The sequence below is a fragment of the Pangasianodon hypophthalmus genome, chromosome 1 (assembly GCF_027358585.1).
Source record: "Pangasianodon hypophthalmus isolate fPanHyp1 chromosome 1, fPanHyp1.pri, whole genome shotgun sequence".
NCBI lineage: Eukaryota > Metazoa > Chordata > Actinopteri > Siluriformes > Pangasiidae > Pangasianodon > Pangasianodon hypophthalmus.
The window spans coordinates 20,467,125-20,481,624 of record NC_069710.1 but is presented as its reverse complement, the minus strand read 5'-3'; the positions used below and the strand labels follow the sequence as shown (position 1 = coordinate 20,481,624).

General features: G+C 38.1%; 2 non-coding genes across 2 annotated transcripts; one reads left to right on the top strand and one right to left on the bottom strand.

The window, feature by feature from the left end:
• The first annotated feature begins 2,522 nt into the window (after nt 1-2,522).
• Nucleotides 2,523-2,594, top strand: trnaq-cug (transfer RNA glutamine (anticodon CUG)). The gene has a single exon. It is a non-coding gene; the product is annotated as a tRNA-Gln (tRNA).
• An 8,241-nt stretch (nt 2,595-10,835) lies between these two features.
• trnaq-cug (transfer RNA glutamine (anticodon CUG)) lies at nt 10,836-10,907 on the bottom strand. Its single transcript has one exon. It is a non-coding gene; the product is annotated as a tRNA-Gln (tRNA).
• Nucleotides 10,908-14,500: the final 3,593 nt, after the last annotated feature.

Here is a 14,500-nt window from a genome sequence, read left to right as displayed (position 1 = left end):
TCCATGCTCCGTAGTTTGATCAGGATAGTCAGCGTTTTCGGGCGTCGATGCCGCTTGCGACGTCAGCTGTTCCGTGGCGGCGTGGTGGTTAGTGCTACGGACTCTGTATCCAGCGTGCCGAGTTCTAGTCTCGGTCGTGCCTACCCGAGCTCCTTTATGGGGATTAACTGCAAATACCAAAGAGCCAAAATCACAGTTCACAATGAAGTTTGCCTTAAAGTCATTAAGCCATAGTCGCTAGCCTCATGTCTGGGAATTTGATAGTTCCTTATGCCATTTGCCTCCGCCTGTCTAATAAGTGGTTAACTGTCATCAAATAAAATCACTTTACACACATCCTCAATGGTGAAAAAAAATTCAGTGCACCATGGAAATGCGCTCTTTTATTTATTTATTTATTATACTGCTAATATTTGCAATAAACATTTCTTCCACAACACAATAAAGTCTGTAACAGCAATCTTTTGCACTAAGCAAATAATAGGCTATTCTACAAAACCAATCTGATAAAATCCAATGTTCAATAAATAATATAATTTATTACAATTATTAATTGCATTAAAAAGTTCTTTTAGTTCCATTTTAATGTACTGCAACAGGTCAAAGTCTATCTCAGTGAGTATATCAAAAGCGACTCGGCCAATCACTGTACATAGTGTACGGGTGGATGCTGTAACAGGGATTCCAAAGTGAAGCCAAAATGTCTCCGAGGCCCTCTAGTGGCTGACTGCAGTACATTTTTTAACTTTACGCTTTTCCATGTTTGTGAATGCGAAAAGACCCAACTTACATTTTAAGCTACATCTCTCCAGATTAGTTTTGGGGACAGAGCTTTGTCATTTTTAAAAGTTTTACTGGCGTTAACAATAAATAAACGGCCGTGGTGGATGAGGCGGTTGACAGTTTTGGACACGATAGTCAAGACCCATGTGGCAAAGCCATGTCTTGTTCTGCTGAAAACTGTACGTTACACCTTTGCCAAATCCATATGAACGGGACTAAAAGAGCAGTCATGAGTCATATCACAAGTTCAGTGCTGTAGCCAACGATTTATGTATGATGTGAAGAGGCTGGCTCCTTTTGCTCTTCGACTTCATGTTTTGTGGTGAGATTTAAAATTATATATTCTGGTAAAGGCTTAGCCAGTATGAATCAAGTGTGCTACAAGACTCTAACACCTTGCAAGAATTGTCAATAAAATCAGCCAAATGCTTACATGTTTCTTTGTGGGTTAATCGTACTGTGTACAAAAAAGATCAGGTTCAGTTCCATCCATGTGCTATTTACTCTAAGCTATTCCACCCCAAAGCTGACTTGTTACTATAAACTTCAACATGTACGTTTATAAGATCGTATGTAAAATATATGCTGGGGTACTACCTCAAAGTTGCCAATATGTGTGCAAAAAAAAGTATTTAATAGGCTACGCTATCAAAAGAGTAAACACAACTACAAGCCAAGTATACTTAATTATACTTTTCTTAACTATATCTTGATCAAAAGATTAAGTACAAATATAGGCCAAAATACTTAGACATTTCTGTATACTTGTCAGTACAAGCCAAGTATACTTAAGTATAATTTTATAAGAATATCTCTGATAAGTACATAAAAAGTAGACTGAAAGTATACTCTCTCATTATTAGTTTAAAAGACGTATACTAACAGCACACTTGAACAGACTTGTTTTGTGTAAGGTTGGATAAAGTCGTGTGCCAAATGCCATGAATGTAAATAAAACGGTGACAAAGCAAATTTAAAATACACCGTGTAAATACAGTGTTGAGTTTTCCCACCACATGTACTGAATAAAATATCAAAAGCGACTCGGCCAATCACTGTACATAGTGTACGGGTGGACGCTGTAACAGGGATTCAAAAGTGAAGCCAAAATGTCATTTTTACAAGTTCAGCTGACATTCATATCTCTCCCAAGATTTTTTCCTTACGATAAATGCGTTTTATAAAAGTAAACAATAAATAAACACCTATTAACACCTATAAACACCTGCAAGACTTTAGCGAGCTCTCAAACTCCTTTTAAAACTGTCTCCTCTGACTGAACGAGCGGAGCATAAAAGAGCACACTTCTCCGCTCAGATGGGGAACTTTCTGTCAGAGCTAGGTGAAACTCATGGAGAGCAGCAAATGTTTTCCTCAAAAAAAAAAAAAGCACCTTGAGTTGAGTGTAAATGTGGACAGTAACATAATATTCAAATGTTTTTCATTTTCAACAAAATGCAGTGTTTGCTGTGAAAGTATTCCCCTCGATTTATATACCACTTCATGACAATGCATTATCACTGAAAAAGCCTGCAGAATCTGATCCTCCAATGCAAAAATATTTTTAAATAAACTTTTTTAAAACGTCTCCTGACATAAAGAGAGACGTGTGTGCTTTGCTTTTACCACAAGTCTTATTTATTGTACTTCCCTCCAATTGTACTGATGCATGCTCCAGATTTTCATCAGGATAGTCCGAGTTTTCTGGAGCCGATGCCGTGGGCTCGCCAGTCCTCTGTGGTTCCATGGTGTAATGGTTAGCACTCTGGACTCTGAATCCAGCGATCCGAGTTCAAATCTCGGTGGAACCTGTTTGTCTGTCTTTCTTCATGGGCTCTTCAAATGCCAAATTCATGCCCGAGAATGCTTTAGCCACAACGCGTGCCTCATAGTCCTTCGGATAAAGGTGTTAGCCACATGTCTGGGGAATTGATAGTTCCTAATACCATATGCTTCCATTGGGTGCATTGAACTTCTCTTGACCCATGGTATACAGTTGCTTGGCATTTACATGTTGGCCCCATGGTTCAAAGCTTATGATCAGAAATATACTTCTAAATTAGGCCCAAATTTGACCCCATGGTGGAGCTAGAACGTTGGCAACACTTGGCCCAAGTTTGGTCAAACTGTTCCTTAGACCCTCCCCAAACAGTGTGCCAAATTTCACAGCTTTTTACCAGATGGTTCCATGGGCTCACATAGACACCCTAGCCAGAAGACGAAGAAGATGAAGATGAAGAAGAAGAAGAAGAAGAAGAAGAAACATAGAACAACAATAGGGTACCTAGGCACCTTCGGTGCTTGGCCCCCTAATAAACTTTTTAAAACGTCTACTGACATAATGAGAGACGTTTGCTCTTTTTCTTTTACCGTAAGTCTCATTTATTGTATTTGCCAACAAATGTAGTGATCCATGCTCCGTAGTTTGATCAGGATAGTCAGCGTTTTCGGGCGTCGATGCCGCTTGCGACGTCAGCTGTTCCGTGGCGGCGTGGTGGTTAGTGCTACGGACTCTGTATCCAGCGTGCCGAGTTCTAGTCTCGGTCGTGCCTACCCGAGCTCCTTTATGGGGATTAACTGCAAATACCAAAGAGCCAAAATCACAGTTCACAATGAAGTTTGCCTTAAAGTCATTAAGCCATAGTCGCTAGCCTCATGTCTGGGAATTTGATAGTTCCTTATGCCATTTGCCTCCGCCTGTCTAATAAGTGGTTAACTGTCATCAAATAAAATCACTTTACACACATCCTCAATGGTGAAAAAAAATTCAGTGCACCATGGAAATGCGCTCTTTTATTTATTTATTTATTATACTGCTAATATTTGCAATAAACATTTCTTCCACAACACAATAAAGTCTGTAACAGCAATCTTTTGCACTAAGCAAATAATAGGCTATTCTACAAAACCAATCTGATAAAATCCAATGTTCAATAAATAATATAATTTATTACAATTATTAATTGCATTAAAAAGTTCTTTTAGTTCCATTTTAATGTACTGCAACAGGTCAAAGTCTATCTCAGTGAGTATATCAAAAGCGACTCGGCCAATCACTGTACATAGTGTACGGGTGGATGCTGTAACAGGGATTCCAAAGTGAAGCCAAAATGTCTCCGAGGCCCTCTAGTGGCTGACTGCAGTACATTTTTTAACTTTACGCTTTTCCATGTTTGTGAATGCGAAAAGACCCAACTTACATTTTAAGCTACATCTCTCCAGATTAGTTTTGGGGACAGAGCTTTGTCATTTTTAAAAGTTTTACTGGCGTTAACAATAAATAAACGGCCGTGGTGGATGAGGCGGTTGACAGTTTTGGACACGATAGTCAAGACCCATGTGGCAAAGCCATGTCTTGTTCTGCTGAAAACTGTACGTTACACCTTTGCCAAATCCATATGAACGGGACTAAAAGAGCAGTCATGAGTCATATCACAAGTTCAGTGCTGTAGCCAACGATTTATGTATGATGTGAAGAGGCTGGCTCCTTTTGCTCTTCGACTTCATGTTTTGTGGTGAGATTTAAAATTATATATTCTGGTAAAGGCTTAGCCAGTATGAATCAAGTGTGCTACAAGACTCTAACACCTTGCAAGAATTGTCAATAAAATCAGCCAAATGCTTACATGTTTCTTTGTGGGTTAATCGTACTGTGTACAAAAAAGATCAGGTTCAGTTCCATCCATGTGCTATTTACTCTAAGCTATTCCACCCCAAAGCTGACTTGTTACTATAAACTTCAACATGTACGTTTATAAGATCGTATGTAAAATATATGCTGGGGTACTACCTCAAAGTTGCCAATATGTGTGCAAAAAAAAGTATTTAATAGGCTACGCTATCAAAAGAGTAAACACAACTACAAGCCAAGTATACTTAATTATACTTTTCTTAACTATATCTTGATCAAAAGATTAAGTACAAATATAGGCCAAAATACTTAGACATTTCTGTATACTTGTCAGTACAAGCCAAGTATACTTAAGTATAATTTTATAAGAATATCTCTGATAAGTACATAAAAAGTAGACTGAAAGTATACTCTCTCATTATTAGTTTAAAAGACGTATACTAACAGCACACTTGAATAGACTTGTTTTGTGTAAGGTTGGATAAAGTCGTGTGCCAAATGCCATGAATGTAAATAAAACGGTGACAAAGCAAATTTAAAATACACCGTGTAAATACAGTGTTGAGTTTTCCCACCACATGTACTGAATAAAATATCAAAAGCGACTCGGCCAATCACTGTACATAGTGTACGGGTGGACGCTGTAACAGGGATTCAAAAGTGAAGCCAAAATGTCATTTTTACAAGTTCAGCTGACATTCATATCTCTCCCAAGTTTTTTTCCTTACGATAAATGCGTTTTATAAAAGTAAACAATAAATAAACACCTATTAACACCTATAAACACCTGCAAGACTTTAGCGAGCTCTCAAACTCCTTTTAAAACTGTCTCCTCTGACTGAACGAGCGGAGCATAAAAGAGCACACTTCTCCGCTCAGATGGGGAACTTTCTGTCAGAGCTAGGTGAAACTCATGGAGAGCCTCCAAAAACAAGCACCTTGAGTTGAGTGTAAATGTGGACAGTAACATAATATTCAAATGTTTTTCATTTTCAACAAAATGCAGTGTTTGCTGTGAAAGTATTCCCCTCGATTTATATACCACTTCATGACAATGCATTATCACTGAAAAAGCCTGCAGAATCTGATCCTCCAAAGCAAAAATATTTTTAAATAAACTTTTTAAAACGTCTCCTGACATAAAGAGAGACGTGTGTGCTTTGCTTTTACCACAAGTCTTATTTTATTGTACTTCCCTCCAATTGTACTGATGCATGCTCCAGATTTTCATCAGGATAGTCCGAGTTTTCGGGAGTCGATGCTGTTCGCATTCCCAGACCTGCTGTTTCCATGGTGTAATGGTTCGCCCTCTGGACTTTGAGTCTTCCCATCCGAGTTCAATGCTCGGTGGAACCTGCGTGTTGCCCTTTGGGTAAACCACATGGGTATTCGTTAAAAATCCCGAAGAGCCAAATTAATACCTGTGCTTGGTCATGATGCATTGCCTCACAGTCATTAGAACAAAAGTATCAGTCACATGTCTGGGGAATTGATGGTGCCTCTAATACCTTATGCCTCTTACTGTATAATAAGTCATTAGCTTTGATTAAAAAAAAAACAACGCATAACCAGGCATGATATTATTTGTGATGTGTTTATTAGTTAGCTCTCTGACAAAGACAATTACAGCATTAGGGGTGCGTCCAGAGTCTGGAGATGGTTAGTGAGAGTGAGAGCAGTGTAGTTTCTGTAGGGGGAAGTCTGAATGCCTTAGTCGGAGTTAGCAGTCCCCCAACTCTGGCATTACAGCCCTAACAGCAGGGCAAATGGGTGACGACTTGGCAGCATAATCTCAAAGCCCAAGCTAATGCTAAGGCTTGCCCACAGGAGCACCACTCCTCTCCGCTTCACGTGACTAACAGGTTTGCTCTCCATGGTGAAGCAACCGCTGAGAAAACTGAAAGAGCTCTGGTAATAGGAGACTTTATCTTAAAGCATGTGAAATTAGATAGGCCTTTAGGGGCACCAGCAGCTTTAGTTAGGTGTATAACGTGAGCCATGGCGCCAGACATAGCAGGTAATCTTAGGGTCTTAGGCAAGCAGGTTTTCAATGATAGTTTTTCATGAAGTCGCTAATGATATATGCCTTCATCAGTCAGAGGTTACTAAGAATAACATTGTAGAGGTGTGTAAATTAGTGAAGGTGATGTCCGATTCTGTAGTATGCTCTGGCCCCATCCCAAAGCGGCATGGTGATGTAGCTTACAGCAGGTTATAGTCACTGACCTGCTGGATGTCCAGGCGGTGCTCCAAAAACAATGTGGGCTTTTTAGATAATTTGCGTAGTTTTGAGGGCAAGGCTGGCCTGTTAGGGCGGGGCGGTGTCCATCCTACTCGGGTAGGTGCTGCTCTCATTTCTTGTAGCATAGCACATAGTCTCAAGATATGGGCCTAGTTAATCAGTGACAATCCAGAGCCAAGGCCAGGGAGCAGACAGGCAGGTTAAACCGACCGCCTGCTAGCTGCTAGTCTGCTTGAGTCGTCACTCAAGTTCCAACATATTCAGACTGTGTCTGCTCCCCAAGCTAAACAAAAATGTAGAAATACTCAGAAAGTTTGTTTTAGCAACCTAATTAACATAAATGTAAACATTAAATTAAAGCATACCAAATGCACAGCTAGCACCTTTGATCTGAAGATAGGACTGTTAAATATTAGATCTCTTATGTCTTAAGTGCTTATTGTTAATGAAACTATTACTGATCAGGAATTGAATATACTGTGTTTAGCAGAAATGTGGATTAAACCAATTGAGTGTATAGCATTAAATGAAGCTAGTCCTTTCAGATACAGTTATATATCAGCCTCATCTAACTGACATTGAAGGAGGTGTCGCAGTTATTTATAATGATAATCTAGGTGTCACACATAAACCTAGTCATAAATTCAACACATTTGAAGTTCTTTATACTAACATAACATACATAGCCACAAAAAATAAGTCTACGCAGACGACTCTGAATATTCTGAATTCCTTTGTGAATTTGCAGATTTCATCTCTAACCTGGTTGTTTCTTTAGACACAGCATTAATTGTTGGAGACAATATTAATATTCATTTGGATAACCAAAAAGACTCTCTGAGAACAGCAGTTGTGTTCATTCTAGATTCAGTAGGGGTTAATCAGAACGGAATAGGATCCACTCATAATGGTGGTCACACTCTTGATTTAATACTAATATTCGGATTATATATAGAAAATATGGTCACATTTCCACAGTCTGAAGCTATCTCTGATCATTACCTCATCTCATTTTAAATGGGTTTTAATCATAATATATGCACCTTGCCACACTACCACATCAAACGTACATTTAAGTCAGCAACTGCACGGAATTTTACGAGTAATCTCTCAGGGTTACCAGCCATGATTGGATCACCGACTGATCTCAAAGAACTTTACCAGGCAACTGAATGCTTAGAATCAACATTCTGCTACACGCTAGATAAGGTAGCTGCACTTAAAAGAAAAATAATTAGAGGGAAAAAGCTAGCAACCTGGTATAATGATCACACACGCACCTTAAAACAGACCACTCCAAAATTAGAATGTAAATGGCTTCACACTAAATTGGTAGTATTTCAAACAGCATGGAAGGAGAGCCTCCTGAACTATAGAAAAGCTCTTAGTGCTGCAAGATCAATGTATGTCTCCACCCTAATTGAAGATTAAAAAAAATAATCCTAGATTCTTATTTAATTCTGTAGAGAAAGTACCTAGGAATAAGACCACAATAGAAACATGAATACAATCATTATATAGCAGTGATGACTTCACAAATTCATAATTTGTGCCACATAGTCATTAGGATAAAGGCATTAGCCACATGTCTGGGGAATTGATAGTTCCTGATATCATATGCTTCCATTGTGTGCCTTGACCTTTTCTTGACCCACAGAATCCAGATGCTTGGCATTTACATGTTGGCCCCATGGTTCAAAAGTTATGATCAGAAATGTACTTCTAAATTAGGCCCAAATTTGACCCCATGGTGGAGCTAGAACGTTGGCAACACTTGGCCCAATTTTGGTCAAACTGTTCCTTAGACCCTCCCCAATCAGTGTGCCAAATTTCACAAATTTTTATCTCACAGTTCTATGGGCTCACATAGACACCATAGAAAACATAGAATAACAATAGGGTGCCTAAGTACCTTTGGTGCTTGGCCCCCTAATGAACTTTTTATAATGTCTCTGGACATAAAGAGAGACGTGTGTGCTTTGCTTTTACCATAAATCTTTTTTATTGTACTTCCCTCCAAATGTATCTATCCATGCTCTGTATTTTCATCGGGATGGGCCGAGTTTTCTGGGGTCAATGCCGTTAGATCTCCTGAAAAGCGCTAGGTCCAGTGGTTCCTTGGTGTAATGGTTAGTACTCTGGACACTGAATCCAGTGATCCTAGTTCATATCTTCGTGGAACCTGTGTGGCATCCTTTATGGGGCAAAGCACATGGGGATTCACCGCAAATGCCAAAGAGGCAAATTCATACCTGAGCCAGGATGCTTGCCTCATAGTCATTAGGATAAAAGCATTAGCTACATGTCTGGGGAAGTGATAGTGCCTATGATACCTTATGCTTCCGCAGAGGCCAGTCATGTATAGCTGGCATGCAGTGACAGCCAATCAAACTGAAGCTTTTTTGCTGCTTTACCAGGTGCTGAAATGATGTCACAGCCAATCAGATTTTTTCACATTATAATTTAATGTTTGTCTGGGTTCGAATCCCACTCTGAAACTCTGAAACATTGTTTCACACAGATTTGTGCATTATAATCACAAAGGCAGATATGTACCACACAATTCTGAAATAATAACAATGAATTAGTATTGCAGTGTGGTTTAAAATGTTTTCTCTGTTTTATGGCCAATGTATTGTTATTAATTGATTAATGTTGACATGCAAATAGAGTTCAAATATTTATTCATCAAATGTGCAACGCAGAATAAATATCTGACCACTATGTCACCATTGACCCATTACAAATATCACAACAGTTTTATACTGTTATTGCTTTGTAATTTTTACAAAATGTCAATAACTGAAATACAACTTTTATTAGTAAAAATAAAAAAGTAATAATAGGATAAAACTATTATGTTGTATCTGCAATATAAATGAGAAATTTAAATAAAGTTTTACTCTAATATAATGAATTCCACTGTTGAATGCATATGGTTTATTGAGCGATGGGAGTCTTAAGTTATCATACCAGTTAAATGTTAGCATTATAATAGAGTAAATAATGAATCTTGCAAACAGAGACACACTATGCCAAGCAATTAATGTTTACCATTTTTTTAAATTTGCATTTTAAACACATCAATAGAGCAGTGAAAACCAAAAGTAATAATAGTGAAGAAAAACATACACACATATAGGTCTGCTCATATATACATTATATACACCGATCAACCATAACATTATGACCACCTGCCTAATATTGTGTTGGTCCCCCTTTTGCTGCCAAAACAGCCCTGACCCGTCGAGGCATGGACTCCACTAGATCCCTGAATGTGTGCTGTGGTATCTGGCACAAAGACATTAACAGCATATCCTTTAAGTACTGTAAGTTGCAAAGTGGGGCCTCCATGGATCGGACTTGATGGCCAGCACACCCCACAGATAATAATTGTAATAAATTATATTATTTATTGAACATTGGATTTTATCAGATTGGTTTTATATTATTTGCTTAGTGCAAAAGATTGCTGTTACAGACTTTATTGTGTTGTGGAAGAAATGTTTATTACAAATATTAGCAATAATAAAATAAAACTAAACTTGAGGACGTGGGTTGCAATGATTTTATAACTGGTTTTATTTGAAGACAGTTAATCACTTATTAGACAGTAGAAGGCATATGGTATTAGGGACTATCAATTCCCCATCTATGTGGCTAAGATGTTTATCCTAATGACTATGGCTGAAGCATTCTCAGGTATGAAATTGGATCTTTGGCATTTGCAGTTAATCTCTACGTGCTTTGCCCCATAAAGGGGCTCACGCAGGTTCCATCGAGATCTGAACTCAGATAGCTGGATTCAGAGTGCAGAGTGCTAATCATTACACCATGGAGCTTTCCAGTAGAGCCAACGGCATCGTCCAGAAAACTTGGGCCAAGTGTTGCCAACGTTCTAGCTCCACCATGGGGTCAAATTTGGGCCTAATTTAGAAGTATATTTCTGATCATAAGTTTTGAACCACGGGGCCAACATGTAAATGCCAAGCAACTGTATTCCGTGGGTCAAGAGAAGTTCAATGCACCCAATGGACGCATATGATATCAGGAACTATCAATTCCCCAGACATGTGGCTAACACCTTTATCCAAAGGGCTATGAGGCATGCGTTGTGGCTAAAGTATTCTCGGGCATGAATTGGGTATTCGAAGAGCCCATGAAGAAAGACAGACAAACAGGTTCCACCGAGATTTGAACTCGGATCGCTGGATTCAGAGTCCAGAGTGCTAACCATTACACCATGGAACCACGGCGGACTGGCGAGCCCACGGCATCGGCTCCACAAAACTCGGACTATCCTGATGAAAATACGGAGTGTGGATCATTTGGAGGGAAATACAATAAATAAGACTTGTGGTAAAAGCAAAGCACACACGTCTCTCTTTATTTCAGGAGAAGTTTTAAAAAGTTTATTTAAAAATATTTTTTGGTTTGGAGGATTAGATTCTGCAGGCTTTTTCAGTGATAATGCATTGTCATGAAGTGGTATATAAATCGAGGGGAATACTTTCACAGCAAACACTGCATTTTGTTGAAAATGAAAAACATTTGAATATTATGTTACTGTCCACATTTACACTCAACTCAAGGTGCTTTTTTTTTTTGAGGAAAACATTTGCTGCTCTCCATGAGTTTCACCTAGCTCTGACAGAAAGTTCCCCATCTGAGCGGAGAAGTGTGCTCTTTTATGCTCCGCTCGTTCAGTCAGAGGAGACAGTTTTAAAAGGAGTTTGAGAGCTCGCTAAAGTCTTGCAGGTGTTTATAGGTGTTAATAGGTGTTTATTTATTGTTTACTTTTATAAAACGCATTTATCGTAAGGAAAAAAACTTGGGAGAGATATCAGTGTTAGCTGAACTTGTAAAAATGACATTTTGGCTTCACTTTTGAATCCCTGTTACAGCGTCCACCCGTACACTATGTACAGTGATTGGCCGAGTCGCTTTTGATATTTTATTCAGTACATGTGGTGGGAAAACTCAACACTGTATTTACACGGTGTATTTTAAATTTGCTTTGTCACCGTTTTATTTACATTCATGGCATTTGGCACACGCCTTTATCCAACCTTACACAAAACAAGTCTATTCAAGTGTGCTGTTAGTATACGTCTTTTAAACTAAAAATAAGAGAATATACTTTCAGACGTTATCATAAGTTCTAAGGGGCAAAGCACATGGGAATTCACTACAAACGCAAAAAGCCAATCTAATGCCTGAGAATAATACCGTATGCTGCCTACTGTCTAATAGGTGATAAAATTAAGCCTGTCATAAAACCCTTGTAATGTTCTAAAAACTGTTGTAGCACGGAGGACTTTGCACTTTCTCCAGTATGTTGCTAATTTTGATGTTCAAGCTAGCTCATTGTGCTGATAGTATGCACAGCAAACATAGAGTGCATTGAACTCGTCTCGACCCAGGGAATCTAGATGTCTGGCTTTTAAATGTTTAAATGCTTTTAAATGTTGTACACACGGTTCAAAAGTTATGGTCATAAATGTATTTCCAAATTAGGCCCAAATTTGACCCGATGGTGGAGCTAGAACGTTGGGAACACTTGGCCCAAATTTGGTCAAACTGCTTAGACACCCTCCGCCCCCCACCCTCCGCGGGCCAAGTGTTCCCAACGTTCTAGCTCCACCATCGGGTCAAATTTGGGCCTAATTTGGAAGTACATTTATGACCATAACTTTTGAACCGTGCCTATGCACCTTTGGTCCTTTTAACCTTTTAAAACGTCTACTGACATAAAAAGAGAGGTTTGCTCTTTTTCTTTTACCATAAGTCTTATTTATTGTATTTGCCACCAAATGTATTGACTCTGAATCCAGCAATCCGAGTTCAAGTCTCAGGATGTGTGTGTGTGTGTGTGTGTGTGTGAGCTTGTTTATGGGGCAAAGCAGGTGGGGATTTCCTGCAGATGCTGAAGAGCATGCTTGAAAAAATGCCTGGGTTTGGCTTTTGCTTGCCTCATTGGGATAACAGTGTCAGTCACATATCTGAGAATTGATATTGCCTATAATCTCATATTTCACCTACTATACAATAAGTGATTAACAATGATAAAATAAAACCCTCTCAGCAGTCAGAAAATTGTTGTAATGCATGCTCTCAAGTGGCTTCCAGCTTTTATAAAATAGTAACAAACACATTTAAAATACACCATGTTAATACAATACATTGTTTAGTTTTATTTTATTATTCAGTATTATTGCTAATTTTTGCAATTAACACAATAAAGTCTGTAACAGCAGTCTTTTGCACTAAACAACATAACAGCCAATAATTGGCTATTCTACAAAACCAATCTGATAAAATTCAATGTTCAATAAATAATTTATTATTACTATTATTTGCAACAGGTCAAAGTGTATCTCAGTGAGTATATAAAAAACGACTTGGCCAATCACTGTACATAGTGTACGGGTGGATGCTGTAACAGGGATTCAAAAGTGAAGCCAAAATGTCTCCGAGGCCCTCTAGTGGCTGACTGCAGTACATTTTTTTAACTTTACGCCTTTCCATGTTTGTGAATGCGAAAAGACCCAACTTACATTTTAAGCTACATCTCTACAAATTAGTTTGGGAAAATAGTTTTGTAATTTTTACATGTTTTATAGGAGTTAACAATAAATAAACAGCCATGGTTGATGAGGCGGGTGACAGTTTGGACACGATAGTCAAAACTCATGTAGCAAATCCATGTCTTTACATTCGCTGCTTATACTTACATTACTTACATTGAAATGATGGATAGTGTCACCTAGATGGCTAATGGTAGCTTAGTCACTCATGACTCAAAGCTCAAAAATCTTTTCATGACAACAATAAAATCAGTATACCTGCAAAAATTATCCAACTTCAATATAGCATTTTACATATTAATTAATAACACTGTACTTGCCAATCTGAGTTAGCCGAGGCAGTTCACTTCATGGAATGTCCAGGGTATCGTGTGCATTACCACTATGGGTGGGTCAGAGTTGAACCCACTGTCCTACCGGCAGTATTTACTGCACATAAACTGGATCCAGTTTTGACAAGATGGCAATTCCCATTTCCACCAAAAAGGCTTTAATGGGAGAGAACGTTGCCAAGTTGTCCGCTCATGTGTACATTCAGTGGATGAAAATATTGTTTTTACACTACAGTAAGTACCGCTTATAATTATCACTATACAATAACTGTGGTAGTACTTTGTTATTACTGTGTTTTCTACCACACATTATCATGTTATTATTGTTATTACTGTGTAGGCATATACTAAGTGCATATACATCACTGCGGTAAACTAGCTATCCAAGTAGAACATAAAAGCTTGAGCTGCACTTACCTCAGTTCCTAATAATTGTGTATATAGTATAGTCTGCTGTGTATAGTAGGAAGACCTTTTCAAGAAAATACCATTGAATTTTTCTGCTTATTGAAAATAAGCTTTTTTATCCATCTCAAAATAAAACACACAGGACTATTTCTTTCAGGGCATGTTCTTTATTTTCTTGCATTTTTGTCCCAGAATTGTGACAATATTAAGAAAATGTTATTTTAATTAAAACAATATGTTAATTAAAACAATGTTAAGCATTTTTTTCCATTTCATTTCTTTCCTTTACAATGCAAGAGTGAATTGAGTTCATAATAACAGTGTACATAGGATAGAAGATCCATTGCAAGAAAATACCATTTAAATTTTCTGCTTATTGAAAATAAGCTTTTTTTTCCATCTCAAAATAAAACACATAGGACTATTTCTTTCAAGGCATGTTCTTTATTTTCTTGCATTTTTGTCCCAGAATTGTGACAATAAACTGATTTCAGACAACAGAGTAGAGATCTTACCA